The sequence below is a fragment of the Triticum urartu genome, chromosome 6A (genome assembly GCF_056163025.1).
Source record: "Triticum urartu cultivar PI428250 chromosome 6A, HENAU_Tu73, whole genome shotgun sequence".
Taxonomy (NCBI): Eukaryota; Viridiplantae; Streptophyta; class Magnoliopsida; order Poales; family Poaceae; genus Triticum; species Triticum urartu.
In genome coordinates, this window is record NC_141878.1 from 383337447 (window position 1) to 383350566 (window position 13120).

Genomic DNA, 13120 nt, shown 5'->3' on the forward strand with positions numbered 1-13120 from the left:
AATGCAAAAACAAAATATGAATTGGTTTGCAACAGTACTTAGAGTAGTGATTTGCTTTATTATACTAACGGATCTTACCGAGTTTTCTGTTGAAGTTTTGTGTGGATGAAGTGTTCGATGATCGAGAAGGTCTCGATGTGAGAAGAAGGAAGAGAGGCAAGAGATTAAGCTTGGGGATGCCCGAGGCACCCCAAGTAAATATTCAAGGAGACTCAAGCGTCTAAGCTTGGGGATGCCCCGGAAGGCATCCCCTCTTTCTTTAACAAATATTGGTATGTTTTCAGATTCCTTTCGTTCATGCGATATGTGCAAATCTTGGAGCGTCTTTTGCATCTAGTTTTCATTTTTATTTTATGTACCATGCTGGTATGAGATAGTCCTTGGTTGATTTATAGAATGCTCTTTGCACTTCACTTATATCTTTTGAGTATGACTTTATAGAATGCTTCATGTGCTTCACTTATATCATTTGAAGTTTGGATTGCCTGTTTCTCTTTACATAGAAAACCGCCATTTGTAGAATGCTCTTTTGCTTCACTTATACTTGTTAGAGCGTGGTCATATATTTTGTAGAAAGAATTAAACTCTCTTTCTTCACTTATATCTATCTAGAGAGATGACAGGAACCGGTCATTCACATGGTTAGTCATAAAATCCTACATAAAACTTGTAGATCACTGAATATGATATGTTCGATTCCTTGCAATAGTTTTGCGATATAAAGATGGTGATATTAGAGTCATGCTAGTGGGTAGTTGTGGATTGTAGAAATACTTGTGTTGAGGTTTGTGATTCCCGTAACATGCATGCATGGTGAACCGTTATGTAACGAACTCGGAGCATGATTTATTTATTGATTGATTGTCTTCCTTATGAGTGGCGGTCGGGGACGAGCGATGGTCTTTTCCTACCAATCTACCCCCCCTAGGAGCATGTACATAGTACTTTGTTTTGATGACTAATAGATTTTTGCAATAAGTATGTGAGTTCTTTATGACTAATGTTGAGTCCATGGATTATACGCACTCTCACCCTTCCACCATTGCTAGCCTCTCTAGTACCGCGCAACTTTCGCCGGTACCTTAAACCCACCACATACCTTCCTCAAAACAGCCACCATACCTACCAATCATGGCATCTCCATAGCCATTCCGAGATATATTGCCATGCAACTTCCATCATCATCATTGTATATATGACTTGAGCATTCATTGTCATATTGCTTTGCATGATCGTAAGATAGTTAGCATGATGTTTTCATGGCTTGTCCGTTTTCTGATGTCATTGCTATGCTAGATCATTGCACATCCCGGTACACCACCGGAGGCATTCATATAGAGTCATATCTTTATTCTAGTATCGAGTTGTAATATTGAGTTGTAAGTAAATAAAAGTGTGATGACCATCATTTAGAGCATTGCCCCAGTGAGGAAAGGATGATGGAGACTATGATTCCCACACATGTCGGGATGAGACTCCGGATAAACAAAAGAAAAAAAAGAGAGAGAGAAGGCCCAAAAAAATAAAAAAAAAATAAAAAATAAAAAAATGAGAGAAAAAGAGAGAAGGGGCAATGTTACTATCCTTTTACCACACTTGTGCTTCAAAGTAGCACCATGTTCTTCATATAGAGAGTCTCTTGAGTTATCACTTTTATATACTAGTGGGAATTTTCATTATAGAACTTGGCTTGTATATTCCGATGATGGGCTTCCTCAAACGCCCGAGGTCTTCATGAGCAAGCAAGTTGGATGCACACCCACTTAGTTTCAGTTTGAGCTTTCATACACTTATAGCTCTAGTGCATCCGTTGCATGGCAATCCCTACTCACTCACATTGATATCTATTGATGGACATCTCCATAACCCGTTGATATGCCTAGTTAATGTGAGACTATCTTCTCCTTTTTGTCTTCTCCACAACCACCATTCTATTCCACCTATAGTGCTATGTCCATGGCTCACGCTCATGTATTGCGTGAAAGTTGAAAAGGTTTGAGAACGTCAAAAGTATGAAACAATTGCTTGGCTTGTCATTGGGGTTGTGCATGATGTGAATATTTTGTGTGGTGAAGATGGAGCATAGCCATTCTATATGATTTTGTAGGGATAACTTACTTTGGCCATGTTATTTTGAAAACACATGATTGCTTTATTAGTAGTCTTGAAGTATTATTGTTTTTATGTCAAATGATAGACTATTGCTTTGAATCACCCATGTCTTAATATTCATGCCATGATTAGATATGTGATCAAGATTGTCAGGACCCCGATTCCAAGTCACATCGATCTAGCCGGTAACACCTCATATCACTTTGCGGCCTCACGCACGGTATTCCCACGGGTGTCGCCTTACCATGGCCCGGGACCGTTTGCGCCTTTTGGCTCACGTATATGACAGTGTCGCTAGCATCCATATGACAGAGAACCCGGGCCGACATGGCTAGTCGTGAACCCAAAGCGGCACTAACCTATGGGGACATGCATACATGAATCACATCGAGCATGTCGGTCAGCAGCGTGTGAATCCGGCTTGTAGCACTGGGCTAACAGGACTCCGGGAACCCGGGCTGTAGCAGGCTAGGCAGGACTCTGGATGTCACCGCGTGACATTTCCCCAAAGGGACAGACACAGGGACGAAGTGAAACACATGCCGGCCAGTCAAGTGCCCTGAGCAGTAGTGCTGGGCTAGCAGGACTGTGGTGAACCGGGCTGTAGCGGACTACTATGGCTCATGGAAGTACTAGACTACATTTCCCCATAAGAGAGGCTGCCAAGGATAAACAACTAGATTGTTGGATCCCACACATACCAAGCATTTCAATCATACACACAATATGCTCGATATGTGTAAATACAACATCGCATCACAACATAACTCTACGACTCAAGTATTTATTCATTAGGCTCTGAGGAGTGAGATATTACAAACATGGGTCTCATGACCCAACAATCATAGCAAACAAATCAAAGCACATGCGGAAGCTTAACATGTTTGAGTACAGACATCTACAAATGAAAAAGACTGAGAAGCCTGACTATCTACCAGATCCTGCCGAGGGCACAAGATCGTAGCTGAGGTATCAAGCTAAACGTCGAAGTCCACGCGATACTACTAGCGAGACTGAAGTCTCTCTGCAAAACATAAATTAAGCAAACGTGAGTTCAAAAGTACTCAGCAAGACTTACATCAGAACTAGCTACATATGCATCGGTATCAACAAGCGGGTGTGGTGGAGTTTAACTGCAGCAAGCCAGCTTTGACTTAGTGGCTAACCTGAACTACGACTGCAAGCAACTCTTTTGAGGTGGCGCACACGAGTCCACATATTCACCATTCAATAAACCACTATGGATCCGCTTCCATCTCCCCACGAGAAGGCCATCCATAGCACTCACACTTACCTTGCGAGTTTTAGAGTATCCACTTTCACTTGTCTATGAACTGTTATAGGCAACCCAGAAGTCCTTTACCGCAGACGCGGCTATTCGAATAGTTTTATACCCTGCAGGGGTGTACTTCGTCACACATGTTTCCACCACTTAGCGTCTGCACACGACATGTGCTCGGGAGACTTCAAGCAAAAGCCGGCGTGGGTGTAGACCACGACCTGACTAACCGCACAAGTCTCTAGTCTAGGTTTATCACCTATTCGGGTTCCATCCACGAGGAGATCCGGCCGGAGTTTCGCTCACAACCCCAAACGATGTGTGCAGGGTTCCCGAGACACCAAACGGGCGCCCGGTACACCGTTCCACGGTGTATCTACCGCATCATAGCCCACCCCTAGGGTCAGCGCTACGCACGGCCGCCAACACATATCCTATAAACACTAGAAACTAGTTGCAACTCCTGGACAGAGGACGAGAGGGGTCAGTAAGTCGAGCGGGGTCATATCTCAGGGCCCAATGTGTGGTAGTAGCTGTTTCATGGATCACAAACACAGAACTCAGTTCCTAAGGACGACTTCAATGAAACAACCCACCATGTACTCCTACATGGCCTCTCATCGATACCTTTACCAAATCATATTCACACACTTAGCTCTCAACAGTAGGACATGTTCACACACCTCCGATTCATCCCCGATGAATCAGACCTGACACAATTCTATGCAATAGCAGGCATGACAAACAAGCATGAATGAGTAGGCACATCAGGGCTCAAACAACTCCTACTCATGCTAGTGGGTTTCATCTATTTACTGTGGCAATGACAGGTCATGCAGAGGATAAGGGATTCAACTACCGCAACAAGTAACAGATGAATCCTTGTTGTCCTAATGTAGTAAAAGAGAGCAGGAGCGAGAGAGTGGGATTGTATCGGAATGAGCAAGGGGGTTTTGCTTGCCTGGCACTTCTGAAGATAGTATAGCTCTTCATCGGTGTCATCGATCATATCGCCGAAACACGTCTACTGAGAGGGGACAATTACCGGCAAGGGAACATAACAGCATTCAATTAATGCAATGCACAAGCGAATGAATGATATGACATATTAAGGTACTGAATTGACCTAATGCAATATCTAGCCAATTTGATTGAAGTGGAACTCAAACAAGATCAAATTCCAACTCCAAATGTTATTTCATAAATTTCCCTAATCATCATTTGTCCTATTCAGCGAGGTTAACTTGTTCAAACATGCATGATCATGTCATAAACAGATTCTTCATATTTTTCTGATAATTTTTCATATATAATTTATTTGATTTGGAGCTATGGTTGATTTACTATGAATTTAGAAGTTTTAACTATTTTCTGGAATTTTCTGAATTATAATTAATCCAGAAAATGAGTTATGGCGTCAGCACTACGTCACTATGATGTCAGCAGGTCAACTGAGTTGCCCAGAGTCAAACCTGACTGCTGGGACCCACTGGTCAGTGACTAGGCTAATTAACAGAGACTGTTAGTGCTAATTTAATCCTAACTAAAAGTGTCAGTGGGGCATGGGCCCACATGTCAGTGACTAGGGAGGGTAGTTAGTGACTAATTAGTTTTAGCCTAATTTGACACGTCAGCCGACCGGGGTTAGGCCGCCGGCGACCTCAACCGACGGCGGAGGCACGCCGGAATCTCTGTTCCGGTGACCATTCGTTGTGCGGGTGGATTCTACAGGACCCTGGGGATGCGCCGCGTCCAACGGTGCCACTGGTTGGTCGCATAGTCGCTGGAGCTGACGGTGATGAGCACATCCGCGGCGGCGCCCGCACGGAGTTGGCCGGGACGGCGTTGTGGTGTACGGCAGGAGGAGCTGGTGGTGGCTACGGGCTCCTGCAGAGGTGGGGAGAACGATGACGCATGCGGGGGCGGCTGGTTCGGGCTCTGGCCACAGCGGCGCCATGGCTGGCGGCATGGAGCTCTCGGCTCCGGTGGCTACGCGGCTATGACGAGAAAAACGCCACGGGGTTAGCGGGGAAGCGACGGGAAGCTCACAGCGCATCCAATGGAATCGTCGAATAGCTCGGGGACGCTCTGGTGACGGCGAATCGTCAACGGCGACGCTTGGTGCAGGAGGTTGAAGATGAGCTCCAGGGCGGCGTCACGGGGCATCCGGCGATGTGTAGCTGGATGGGGACGAAGAAGAGGTCGTGGCGGAGCTCTGGGCTCAGGCGGAGGGCGAGGAGGTGGCTCTGGCCGCGGCAACTACAGGCGGCGGCGATGGTGGCGTTCGGCCGTGCGCGTGAGAGAGAGACAGAGGAGGGGATGAGGGCGAGGGAGAGTGCGAGAGAGGTCGGGGGCTGCGTGGCGTCGCGAGGGAGGGCCAGAGCGACGAGGGGGCAGCCAGGCAGGGTGGAGGTGGCACGCGCGCGGCGAGCACACGCCCGTCGTCCTCCTGGCAGCAGCTGGAAGAAGACAAGGGAAGGAGGTGGGCTGGGCCAACAGTGCTGGGCCACAGCTGGGCCGCCAGGTTTGCTTTCTCTCTCTCTCTCTCTCTCTCTCTGCTTTCTGTTTTAATTTTGTTTTCTATTATCCTGCAGTATGTTTTGACTTAGTTTATATACTAAATCACTTTATAAAATTCTGCAAACTTTTATGGGCACTATCTGATTTAAACCAGAGGCCCTCACCAAGTTTCAGAATATTTGGAGCTACCAAATATTTTATAGGAATTAGTAGCTCCAATTCAAATAAATATTGACTTAATTCAAAGACCCAAATAAATATTTCTGTGATTCCAAAAATATTGGTTTGAATTTTACCTCTTGCTAATATTTCCAGAAATGAACAGGAACATTTTCTTGGGTTTATTTGAAGCAATTTTTAATGTTGATCATTTTTTAGAAATGATTTCTAAGGCTTTCCACTTTCCCCAATTCAACTTTCATAAATATATACATGATGCATGAATGCTTGTGCAACTAGTTACAACCAATTCTAGGGCTGCGACAAAGATTATGCTAGGTAGCATTCCACATAAAAAATTATCTTTTTTATCATTTACCTACTCCAGGACGAGCAAGAATTAAGCTTGGGGATGCTGATACGTCTCCGTCGTATCAATAATTTTTGATTGTTCCATGCCAATATTCTACAACTTTCATATACTTTTGGCAACTTTTTATACTATTTTTGGGACTAACATATTGATCCAGTGCCCAGTGCCAGTTCCTGTTTGTTGCATGTTTTTTGTTTCGTAGATATCCATATCAAACGGAGTCCAAACGGGATAAAAACTGACGGAGATTTTTTTTGGAATATATATGATTTTTGGGAAGAAAAATCCACGCGAGACGATGCCCGAGGGGGCCACGAGGCAGGGGGGCGCGCCCTAGGGGGGCAGGCGCGCCCCTGACCCTTGTGGCCACCCCATAAGGCATTTGGTGCCCTTCTTTCGCTGCAAGAAAGCTAATATCTGGATAGAGATCGTGTTAAAATTTCAGCCCAATCGGAGTTACGGATCTCCGGGAATATAAGAAACGGTGAAAGGGTAGAATTTGAGAACGTAGAAACAGAGAGAGACAGAGAGACAGATTCAATCTCGGAGGGGCTCTTGCCCCTCCCATGCCATGGAGGCCAAGGATCGGAGGGGAAACCCTTCTCCCATCTAGGGAGGAGGTCAAGGAAGAAGAAGACGAAGAGGCCCCCTCTCCCCTTCTCTTCTGGTGGCGCCAGAACGCTGCCGTGGCCATCATCATCACCGAATCTTCACCAACAACTTCACCGCCATCATCACCAACTCTTCCCCTTTCTATGCAGCGGTGTAACCTCTCTCTTACCCGCTGTAATCTCTACTTAAACATGGTGCTCAACTATTATTTCCCAATGATGTATGGCTATCCTATGATGTTTGAGTAGATTCGTTTTGTCCTATGGGTTATTTGATGATCAAGATTGGTTTGAGTTGCATGTTTTATTATTGGTGCTGTCGTATGGTGCTCTCCATGTCGCGCAAGCATGAGGGATCCCCGCTGTAGGGTGTTGCAATACGTTCATGATTCGCTTATAGTGGGTTGCGTGAGTGACTGAAACACAAACCCGAGTAAGGGGGTTGTTGCGTATGGGATAAAGAGGACTTGATACTTTAATGTTATGGTTGGGTTTTACCTTAATGAATGTTAGTAGTTGCGGATGCTTGCTAATAGTTCCAATCATAAGTGCATATGATCCACGTAGAGAATGTATGTTAGCTTATGCCTCTCCCTCATATAAAATTGCAATAATGATTACCGGTGTAGTTATCGATTGCCTAGGGACAAATAAATTTCTCGTAACAAAAAGCTCTTTACTAAAACTAACTTAGTTGTGTCTTTACCTAAACAGCCCCTACTTTTTATTTACATAATCTTTATTATCTTGCAAACCTATCCAACAACACCTACAAAGTACTTCTAGTTTCATACTTGTTCTAGGTAAAGCGAACATCAAGCGTGCGTAGAGTTGTATCGATGGTCGATAGAACTTGAGGGAATATTTGTTCTGCCTTTAGCTCCTCGTTGGGTTCGACACTCTTACTTATCGAAAACTGTTGCGATCCCCTATACTTGTGGGTTATCAAACTCCTGCAGCCCATAGTGGTCGAGGACTTCATAAAAGAAATCAGAGAAGGGAGGAACCAACCCAGCAGCCACGCTGCTCGAGAAGAAGGGGAAGAAGGTGCTCCCCTCAGGCTCCGGCTCGTCGTACGCAAGACGGAGCTCTATCTTCCCCCACTCGTTGCTCTCTCCCGCTGTCAGCAGGCACACGGAGGCGAGGCTCTTCTCCGTGACGGTGGGCGCCTCAAGAGCGGGCTCGTACCAAGCCGGTGCCGAGGAAGTCTTGACCTTGCACGGCGCCATGAGCGGCAGTTGCAGAGCAAGGCTGGGGCAGATCTGGAGGTAGCGGTGGCGAAGAGCGAGAAAGGGGATCTGGAGCGAGGCAAGGAAGAAGCAATGAAGGCAAGTGCTGCCTGCGCCAGCCTTTAGTCAGGTCAAGCAGTTGCCGAGGTAGCATGGGGAAGCGGAGACGCCCACGTCCAATCAACTGCCACGCATCAACCAAGGCCACAAGCTTTGGGGGACCCCGCGGTGCTCCGAACTTGACCCTTGGCTTCGCTGCGAAGCCAAGCCCGAGCGCACCTTGGGCCCAGGGGCTACTGTTGGCGTTCTGGGAACGGGGGTCCCCAGACTTGCCTGCCGCGGCCCACGGCGTGGCTAAGCCAGCAGGCCGTACAACCCATCTTCACCAACAAAGCATCCAAGACCCTCGCGAGGGTCCAAGCCTCGCGAGGCGGACGACGCAAGACCTCCTCTGGAGTAGCCTAGCCAGGCAGGCTCACAAGGAGCGGAGATGTCAATGTAGAGAAAACCTCACGAGTAGGGCTGCAAACGAGTTGAGTTTGAGTGAGTTGGTCTTGGCTCAGATCAACTCATATTAAAATTCGAGCGAGCTCAAACTGAGTGAAGCTCGAGATCGAGCTGTAGAACATGGCTCATGCTCAACTTGTAACGATCTCGAGTCGATCTCGAGCTAGTTTCGAGCTAAATGAGACAGTAAAAATTATAAATTTATGGCGATTATTCCAACTAGATAATGCACAACATGACATAAGAAAGCACTAAAAATGTTATTCCAACCAAGACCATTATAATATAAATTTCTTCAAATTAGTTTGACTTATTCTTTCACAACCAAAAGTCTAGTATCAACAATAGATAGCAATTCATGACAGACATATAATTTGGAAAATAAATTATTGGCCAAAGATCACCAAAAGTTGTGGCATTATGCAGGCCGGAGATGATCTTGGAGTTGTCGTAGGACTTGAACTAATTCTCTCCATCACCGTAACTGGCACAACCGACCTGTATATTAGAATTTATTAGTTTCAAAGATAATACAAACAATGCAACAATTCGAATGAATGTTCATCATATTACATTTGTTTCCTACTTGTCCGTAGAAAACAAAGGTTCATATGCTGGGAACTTTTGCCAAAGAAAAATTAGATATTTAACACATAGTCGACTACGTGCCATAATTAGGCCAAAATCTTCACCACACTTAATTAAGCTTCCATGTTTGCTGGTAAATAAATTGGAGAAAAATCATGGGCATCATATATGGTAACAAATTCTTTTATTTCCATTTAATATATGACATGATCATTTAACATAATGATATTATGTCGAGCTATCGAGCTAAAATTGAGCGAGCCAATATTGGCTCAAGATCGGCTCGTTTCTGGGTCGAGCTACATGAAGTGTTCAAACTCAGCTCATTTCTTTTCGAGTCGATCTCGAGTCGAGCCAAAAAATGAGTCGATCTCGAGCAGCTCACGAGCCTCGAGCTTTTCTTGCAGCCCTACTCACGAGGCCCTCGTGTTGTGAGCCATGACGCACGACACCAGGCGGGCGCCAGCGGGCGCAGCGTCCTTGTTTACTCTTTGGTGCTAAGGAGGCTAGTGCAGGAGAAGAGTACCGAGGCATCAAGCAAAGGTTGCTATATTGGTGCAATGAGACCAAGACCAGGAGGACGGCAAGACGGAGGTCATCGTGGAGCCCAGGACGGCGTCACTACCAGAGCATTTCACAGGCGAAGACCACTTTTGTCAGGATAGCTTGTACTAGATGTCCCCCTTCAATTTTGCCCGCCTTTGTTGGCTCCCTTCCCGCTCGATATTTGGGAAGAGGAACAGGGCCTATATAAGTAGAGCTAGCCACCACAGAGAGAAGAGAAGAGAGAGGGAGAGAGAGCTGAGCTGAGCTAGGCTGGGCTGAGCTGATCACATCTCATCTCCTCTCATCTCATCTTAGATTGATCCAACCCGATCGAGAGCCTACTCACAAGAACACCTCAACCTCAGGCGGCGGTTCTTCCCTTGTACGGTTCATCATCTGCCCTAAAGGCAATCCACCACCACGACACTGGAGTAGGGTATTACACCACAACGGTGGCCCGAACCAGTATAAACCTCGTGTATTTCTGTGTTGCGAGTTCGTCGAGTTCGTCCGCGAGATCTTAGCGAGCTAGGGCGTAGATTGGTGGGAAGGAAAGACTTCGCGCGCACCCCAGTGTTCGAACCTTACGGAAATGCCGGAACCCCACATCTGACAGTCTTGTTAACCATCAACACTTGATGCTCCTTCTTGATTCCTAACTCCGCAGCCTTTAACATCGCGAAGAGCTCGGGAATGGTCTTATCCATCCCTTGCATATTATAGTTCATCACGAAGCTTTTATAGCTTGGTGGCAATGATTGAAGAACTCTGTCAATGACACTATCAACAGGAAGATTAACTCCCAGTTGAGTCAAGTGGTTGTGGTAGCGAGACATTCTGAGTATATGTTCACTGATAGAACTATTCTCCTCCATTTTGCAGCTATAGAACTTATTGGAGACTTCATTTCTCTCAATTCGGGCATTTGCTTGAAATATTAACTTCAACTCCTGGAACATCTCATATGCTCCATGAAATTCAAAATGTCTTTGAAGTCCCGATTCTAAGCCGTAAAGCATGACACACTGAACTATCGAGTAGTCATCAGCTTTGCTTTGCCAGACGTTCATAACGTCCGGAGTTGCTCCTGCAGCGGGTCTTGCACCTAGCGGTGCTTCCAGGATGTAATTCTTCTGTGCAGCAATGAGGATAATCCTCAAGTTACGGACCCAGTCCGTGTAGTTGCTACCATCATCTTTCAACTTAGCTTACTCTACGAACTCATTAAAATTCAAAGGAACGGTAGCACAGGCCATTGATCTAGAACAACATAGACATGCAAAAACTATCAGGTACTAAGTTCATGATAAATTAAAGTTCAATTAATCATATTACTTAAGAACTCCCACTTAGATAGACATCTCTCTAGTCATCTAAATGATCACACTACTGCATGATATTGCTAACGCGACACTACGATCAGAGACCCTTTGCCGAAACTGTGTGTGATGCAATAATCGCAAACAGTGGTGTAAAAAACCATCAAAAAAGGTGCAAAACATTTGCGATGGTGGAGCCATCAAACACGGTTCAGATTTTAGTTGTGTGTGCGATGCAGGGCACACGGTTAATCCATTCAAACTATTTGCGATAAGGTAGAACAACAGAAACGGGCAGCCATATCAATGTGTGTGCGATGCAGGATACACGGTTAATCCATTCGAACTGTTTGCGATGAGGTAGAACAACAGAAATGGGCAGCCATATCAATGTGTGTGCGATATACGGCATACGGTTCACTCGGACGAACTGTTTTTGATTAGTGAACACAACAGAAACGGTTCAACTTAACAAGATATGTGTGATATGCGACATACAGTTCAAATGGATGAACTGTTTGCGATGAGCCAAAAGAACACAAAGGAGTCGTGTAAACAAGATGTGTGTGATATGTGGAAAACAACCGACTTGGATGAATTGTTTGCGATGAGAAATTACAACACAGACGGTCAATACAGTTACTTCGTGTGCGATTCTGTGTGTACACAAAACTTTGAAAAATGCAAACTAGTTGCTTGTGGTGGCTTGGAGTATCACACACGATGCGTCTGCGAGTACTCGTGTGCGATGATTATTATGTTACACATACATTTCCTTATGTTAACATGTGTGTGAATTTGCAATATGGACAGTTAATATGCAAATGCCTTTTGGACATCGGGCATACGCTTAAACTCAATGAACTGTGTACGATACTAATACTTTCCATGAAAATTTATGAACTTGGGTACAACATTTGAGTAACATATATATAGTGGTTACACTATTCGACAAAAGGAGGATCTTCGTAACACGGTTTTGACAACCATATGGTCCATATCTACATACTTAACATAGTACAACTATCACAGTTTAAGAGGCTAAGGGCCAACAACCATATGGTCCATATCTACATACTTAACATATATAGTAACAACTAGCACAATTTAAGAGGCTGAGGGCCAACAACCACAAGTATCCACTGGAAGCAGCTTGATCACGGCGACTTGGCACTCGTCAATGAAAAGGAAGAGCCCTCCTGTGCCTTGGTAGAGCATGAGTAGAATAGTGTCTCCAATTTTCCAATACGGATGCATTGCCACGAGAAGCGAGAACTTGTTAATTTGAATGGTTCCATTTCTGCAGGAAATGCAGTACCTTGCAATCACTTTGGCGTTGTTAGCAGGCACAAGTGTAATTCGACCACGCCAGGAAATTGATCCAGGAACTGCTACAAGGGGCAATTTCTGTTGACATGTAGAATAAAAACAATTGTAACATATTGTTGAAGATACATATAGTTTATGAGCATCAACAATAAAATAAGACTTTTTACTGGCATTTTGTGCACACAATTGGTCTTGTTCATTGTGTGCACCATAGGTCTAATTAAACCCATCCAAAATCCAGCGTTCATATGCTATGCTATCTCTGTCAGATTATCAACAAAGTTTATGACATGCTTCAAGTCCTTCCTGTGAAATTTGGTATGCTTAGTAACATACGGATCGTTCACTATGCATCCAACATATCCTACTTAAAAGGTGGAAATGTATTATTTATTCAGAACATGGCAGAAGAATATATAGTGCGCATAAATTGGTAAATAGAATTTGTTATTGCCTAGGAACGGAGTCAGAATATGATATCACAATTGGTTGCTTAAATAGTGATCAATTGGTTGCTTAAATAGTAATATGACAGCATGGAGAAAGTT